Genomic DNA, 6,352 nt, shown 5'->3' with positions numbered 1-6,352 from the left:
TCTCTGTTAGGATCTATGGGTAACAGTACTGTATATTTGCATATCGTATATGTCACAAATGTAACAGTACTATATACCTGTATGTCATGTATGTCCCTATGCCATAAATGGCATGATGTCATGTATGTTGTGTATGTCATAAATGTCACTATGAATTGAAAATGGGGGACCCTGATGTAAACAAGACAAACGTCTTTCTCTGGTCTGCATCCCCTTAACAATTGTGTGTATTGAGCCGTACTGTATTGTACCCATTCTGCAATCTGTTAAATAAAGTTTTCATTCATTCATTCATATATTATATAGGTACAAACCCTTCACCTCTAGGTAGAGCACACTAGATATCACAGCACACTTTTATATAGGTAAAAACCCTTCACCTACATGTAGAGCTCACTAGATATCCCAGCACTCTTTTATATTGGTAAAACCCTTTAGTTTGAACCAGAGCCATAGAAGAGAGAGTTGCGACACGCTTTGATCTCGCCGCCACGCGATCACGTGGTTCACATAGCTCCCCTTGCGCACCTCCCTCCACGTAGCCCGCGTCCCTCACGTACGGGAGGCTGCCATGTGTGGCGCCACCATCCGACGTGGTTGATAGCTGGGCATCTCGTCTCCAAGTCGGAGGTTCTAACCCAACACCGGAGGATGAGGGACCCCAAGGAGACATATCACCCCCTGCCACACCCTGAGGGGGAGAGTGATACGTCTCCAACGGGGCATCAAACAAGAGCGCTCCCGCTCCCTCCATAAAATTCTCAGTTTCCATCGGATACGGAGACAGAGCAGAAGCACCCTCGTCTGGCTCCAGCAGTTCCCCAAAGCCAGGCCGTTCGCCCCTGCAACTCACCACCTTATGACAGGGGAGCGAGCAGAGGCGAAGAGCTTGCGTCTCAAATCCTCAGCCACCAGAGGAGCCGTCGGCCGTCCACTGGCGGGGGAACCAGAGCTGGAACTAGGCCATCTCACGGGAGACGGCCTTGGCTCAACAGCCCCTCGGAGAGGCAAACTCCCCACCGGACGCCGATCGGGGCGCATCCGACTGCCACGACCGTGGAGTCAGAGCAGCCCCACGACGCACGGCGGAGGCGGCAATGGAAAACCGCTGGTGAAGGGTGACGTTGCAAGCGCTCGAACCCCCCGACTTAGATGAAGACATTATATCTTAGCTTTTTCTCATAAACTGTGAGAGAGAGAAAAAACAAGAAACAATGTCCACGTAGCTCCTCTCCAACAATTATTTTACACTAAACTCAAGTGGTGTGTACAGACACTCGCCGTGGTGAAAATAAGGAAGGAGCTGTTAGTATGGCCACACCCCTGCTTATGTAGAGGAGCGGATGGGGGTGTGGCCAGGCGAATGGGTGTGTATAGGTGCATGTGGAGATTTATTCAGTGTATAGACTGATATAGGGATATATTCCAGTAGACGCAGAGCGGCAGCTATACGATACTATAACTGCAGCTGCTACTAGTGTGGACTGAATGGACGGCAGCAAAGCGTTATGGAAATGCCAGTATTCTGGGTTGTGGCAATAAATTTGACAAATAATAGCTTGCAGCAACGTATTGAAAAAAGAACTATAAACTATAAATTAGTTCATTTTTGAAACCATGAACTTTAGTTCAATTTTTTTTTATTATGAACTATGAACTGAACTAGTTCATTTTAAAATTTGTGAACTGTGAACTGAACTAGTTCATGTAGAAAGTGAACATTCCCAACACTGCTTGTCTGTGTGAATTTTCCCTGAACACACACCTCACATTCTTGGACGGGTCTTTCTGTCTTGCCCTTTATATCCATACCTTTAACAACATTTGTTAACTTAATGACATCATCATAGTTACAATGGCCTAATATCTCATGCCACCCCTGTATGTCGTGACATGTTTTACATTTGTCACTGTTCTCACCATCGGTATGTAAATAATACAGTCTGTCATACACATAAATATCAAACCTGGTACCATCTTGGTGTATTAAAGCGTCTTTCTCCTGCTGGAATATGACCGTTGCCCCATTGGTGGTCGCTGCCTTCACAGAGAATATGTCCTGTGGGTATGAAGGTACAAACAATGCTTTCCTCAGCGTGGCTCTCCGCCATCCTTCACTATCGGTCAGGCATACTTCTGCGTCTCCTCTGCGCTGAGCGACGCCGTTGCATAGGGTGCCGTCTGCCAATTCTACACAGTGGGTCTCTGGCTTGAACGTGTCGTCGAAGTTCTTGAACATGTCTATGTTCGTGATGATATGCGATGTAGCTCCTGTGTCTACCATCAGGCCCTTCCTCTGGAGGTCTCGTGCTGGCTGCCGTTGGATACATTATCACTTACTTAATTTTCTCCGAATGGCTCCTGGGCCCATAACCTGTTAAGATAATGACTGCAGCTTATCTTTGCGTTGCATTTGGAGGAAAGGAATCGATGAGAGACGATGAACTCTTTAGCCTTTTTGGCTTGGTTTATTTCACATTGGTCATAAACATTGTTGCAGCGTGCACCTGCTACTCCAAGGTGCAGCTGAGAGGAAGAGAGAGAGCTGAGCAGGTGGACACACCCCTTTTATAAGCTCAGCACTGTGAAACAGATGTGCGCCTCTACCTTTAGTTAGAGCGCCCCATAGTGTTACAACAACATTACTGCACTTATGATATATACAGAGAACACATTGATATATATATATATAGTACATAATAGCACAACTGAGGACCTTTTACCTTTACTCTTAACAGTTACTATGCTGAGTAAATTAACCAAAGGAGAATATAATATTTATTATTATTAGTTATTTTCTTTCCATCATTGAAGGTGAATAACACCATGCTAACATTGACCAGACGTGAAATAGTCTACCCATACAACTCTGTATGATGCATGTACAATAGTGCTGGATATACATTTATATATTTATATTTACTGCATGTATATATATATATCCATATCTGTCTGAATATACCTGCATATAATGCTTCCATATACCTATTTATACACCTGCATTATGCTATATATACTGTATATGACAACGTCACCTCAAACTTCGATGCCCCGAGTGGGAGTTGGTGGTGGTATTTGTGAAATGTGGAAGATTGGGTAACTGGACAGAGAGGGAGGAGGGAGGAGGAGTTCGTTTCAAGTTTGTTTATTATTTGTCACATATAAAATAGTTTCAAGTTTCAAGTTTGATTGATTGATTGAATATACAAAACACAATATACAGTAGGAGGGGTGACAATTGAGTAAATGTCAACACTCTAGGATTGTGCTTACTGGATGAGATAAAGAAGTAGCCCTGGCACTGTTAATTATATTGTTAAATTCAGATATCAACTCTTTGAGATAGAGACGATGCACTTGGAGGTTGGAAGCATAGAGGTTTCCATTGCCTCTCTGTTTTGCGACACACAAAAAACCAAGGGGAGGGGTTTACGGGACGCCACGCGGGGCGCCTAAAACCAAACTGCGTGATTACGAAACCTAGCCACATTTCTCGGAGACGCTCTGACTGGCACTGACTGACTCTCTCCGATTGGCCACTGACGCGTTTGCCCAAACCGTGACGAGCTGTGTCTTTGCCCATTTCCACGTCAAACAGCCTGCAAACTACCTGGCGTTCTATCGCCATGCTCTAAGACAAACTCTAACCTTAACCAACTTCGAAAGAGTGCCTAAGCTTAACCGTCGAAAGAACTTGCAGTCACGACCAGGCTGCAGAAACAAATGAGTGGGGGGGCATAAAATGTTCTCGGGGGGGCACAATGGTTTTTCAACACAGGTTCCCTTTTATACGTTTCAGCTGGGACAGCGGCGCTGTGGCTTGCTTGGCGCTGCCCACGGTGCTGAACTAAACAGCAGAGAGGCAATTGAAAAATCAAATTTCTCTCTATCTTAAGAACTTTCACTTATACAAAAACAGACTGAACGGATATATATAACAGACCTGCTGGGGCAGCGGACTGAGAGAAGGGGACACAAACAGGCTGAATAAGATGGTCAAGAAGGCCAGTAGCGTGGTTGGGGTGGAGCTGGACTCTAGCGAGGGTGGCGGAGAGGAGGAACCTTGCTAAGCTCCAGGCCATCAGGGAAAACCCCTCCCACCCACTATACACAGACTTGGCTGACAGGAGGAGCATGTTATAGGCTCACACTACCTAAATGCAGCACTGAACGGCACAGGAAGTCCTTCATTCCGACAGCCATCAGACTATACAATGCATCACTGTGCCTCACTGCATCACTGAGCACAGAGTGACAGTTACCATCTTCCTGGACTCTTACTTTTTAAACAGCACTGTGCAATATTACACCTACTGTAGACTTCAGTATATTTTTACGGTATTTATTTACTGTATCTTTTATTCAATTTTTATTCTATTTCATTTTATTCTATTCTTAGGCCATTTGTTTTGTTATTCTTATTTGTGACTTGTTCTGTCTTAATGTTGAGTGATTTGCAGTGTCAAATTTCCCTCAGGATAATACATTTATATTCTATTATATTCTATATCTTTGAAAAGTCTCCATTTATTCAACACTTCTGAATTCACTGACAAACTGAACTGAACTGACAAAAATAAGGCGCATAAAAAAGCTAACAAAATTCCTCCACAGGCTACTCGTTAGTAGAGTGGCAAGCAGCGTTTGGGGACAGTGAAATCTTCTTAAAACACTGCCCCTCCACTCATTCCTGAACTTTTTTGTTAAGTCCTTCTCAAATGCCAACTGAATTAAATTGGCCTTGCGTCGATGAAGCATAGCATACTAAGGCGATGTTCTGTAAAGACGTTATTGAGGGTAGAAAACAAATTCTCACAGAGTGCCGTGCTAGCTTCAGTAGTGTTGTTGTTGACATCAGTGCCCACTAGGATTTGGATAGTCAACTTTGATTGACAAAAAAATAAATAAAAATAAAAAAATTACCAGGGTGGGCACAGGTGGGCGGGCCCGGCCCCCTAATGCCCGCCCATGGCGCCGGGTCTGCAAAATAGTATGATAAAATCAGTTATCAAACAGTTATAGAAGATTGCCCCAGTTGCAAAACCGAAGAAGCGTTGCAGTAAAGTAGCTGTAGCTGCGGTTTTGGTGAGTTAAATCAATATTGTGTGCTATTCAATTGTCGAGTGTATGAAAATGATTAGCTTCATGCTACATGTTAGTAACGTTAAACGTAGCTTCATTCTGAGCTAACTGCCCCAAGCTCAATATGGTTAAATGGAAACTGGGAAGGAACCATTTCAGAAGCACTTATAATTGTATTGATATGCTGTTATGATAAGAACAAGATCTATATACGTTTTGAATGTTTTGAGAGTTTTATATGAACGTGAGGAATGTCCCACATGCTAACGCACTTTAGCCTAACTTAGCATGGGACAGGTGGACATTCCCACGTGCTGAGATGAGACGGCCTACTTTAGCTTAGCATAGCTAACGGTAGCCTGGTTGATTATTCATTCTGAAATTAAATGAAAAGATGGTGATTTGATAAAAATGGTAAATAAGCTTTTATTTTCCGAATGCCTGCGAACACGCAGGCCAGGTTTTATAGGATACCCCAGCACTCCGTTCTACTCTGGGAGCAGTTCCAGACCACCTCCATCCCCACGTGTGCCCATGAGGGAAGGAGGCGGTGTGCCGGATGATACAAGATGGCGAGCCAACCCACTGAACCTCTGATATAGCTCAAGGCTAATGCCAGCCTGAATCGAATACCCCTGTTGCTCAATCCCCGTTGCCTCAACAGTCTGGGAGGATTGAACTGATAGAACTTGAACCATAAGAACTTGAACATAAGAACTCCCACGGGTTGAACTGATAGAACTTGAACCATAAGAACTCCCACGGATTGAACTGACCTATATCCTTTGAATGATAAACGAACTGATTGAATGAGAATACAAGGACATTCCAAGGGCTTCAACCCCGTTCACCTTTTGTTATTTTGATATTGTATTTTGTATTTGATTTAACTTGATATATGGGTACTGATATTTCTCATGTGAGGAAAGAAGGTTTAAAGGGTAACTTCACCTAAAATGGTAATTGCATTCCCATAACCCAGGACAGGGGTCTCAAACTCGCGGCCCGCGGGCCAATTGCGGCCCGAGGGATGATATTTTGCGGCCCCCTACTTGACATCAAAGTGTAGTGTTAATGCGGCCCGCGCCCTACTGTTTGCCGAGACGTTGCGCGAGAGTTGGAAGTTTTATTTATTTTATCACTTGTAGGCTACCATAGCGCAGGTTCATGACAGCAACGTTATGTTAGTGACTTGGTTGAAACGTGATTCCGGAGTGATATCAAGTAAAGTGGAAGACAAATGCATCCTCGCTATCTCCTCTGACTGCGA

Source organism: Notolepis coatsorum, assembly GCF_963971535.1.
Source record: "Notolepis coatsorum genome assembly, chromosome: 11".
Lineage (NCBI taxonomy): Eukaryota > Metazoa > Chordata > Actinopteri > Aulopiformes > Paralepididae > Notolepis > Notolepis coatsorum.
This window is presented reverse-complemented; position numbering follows the sequence as displayed.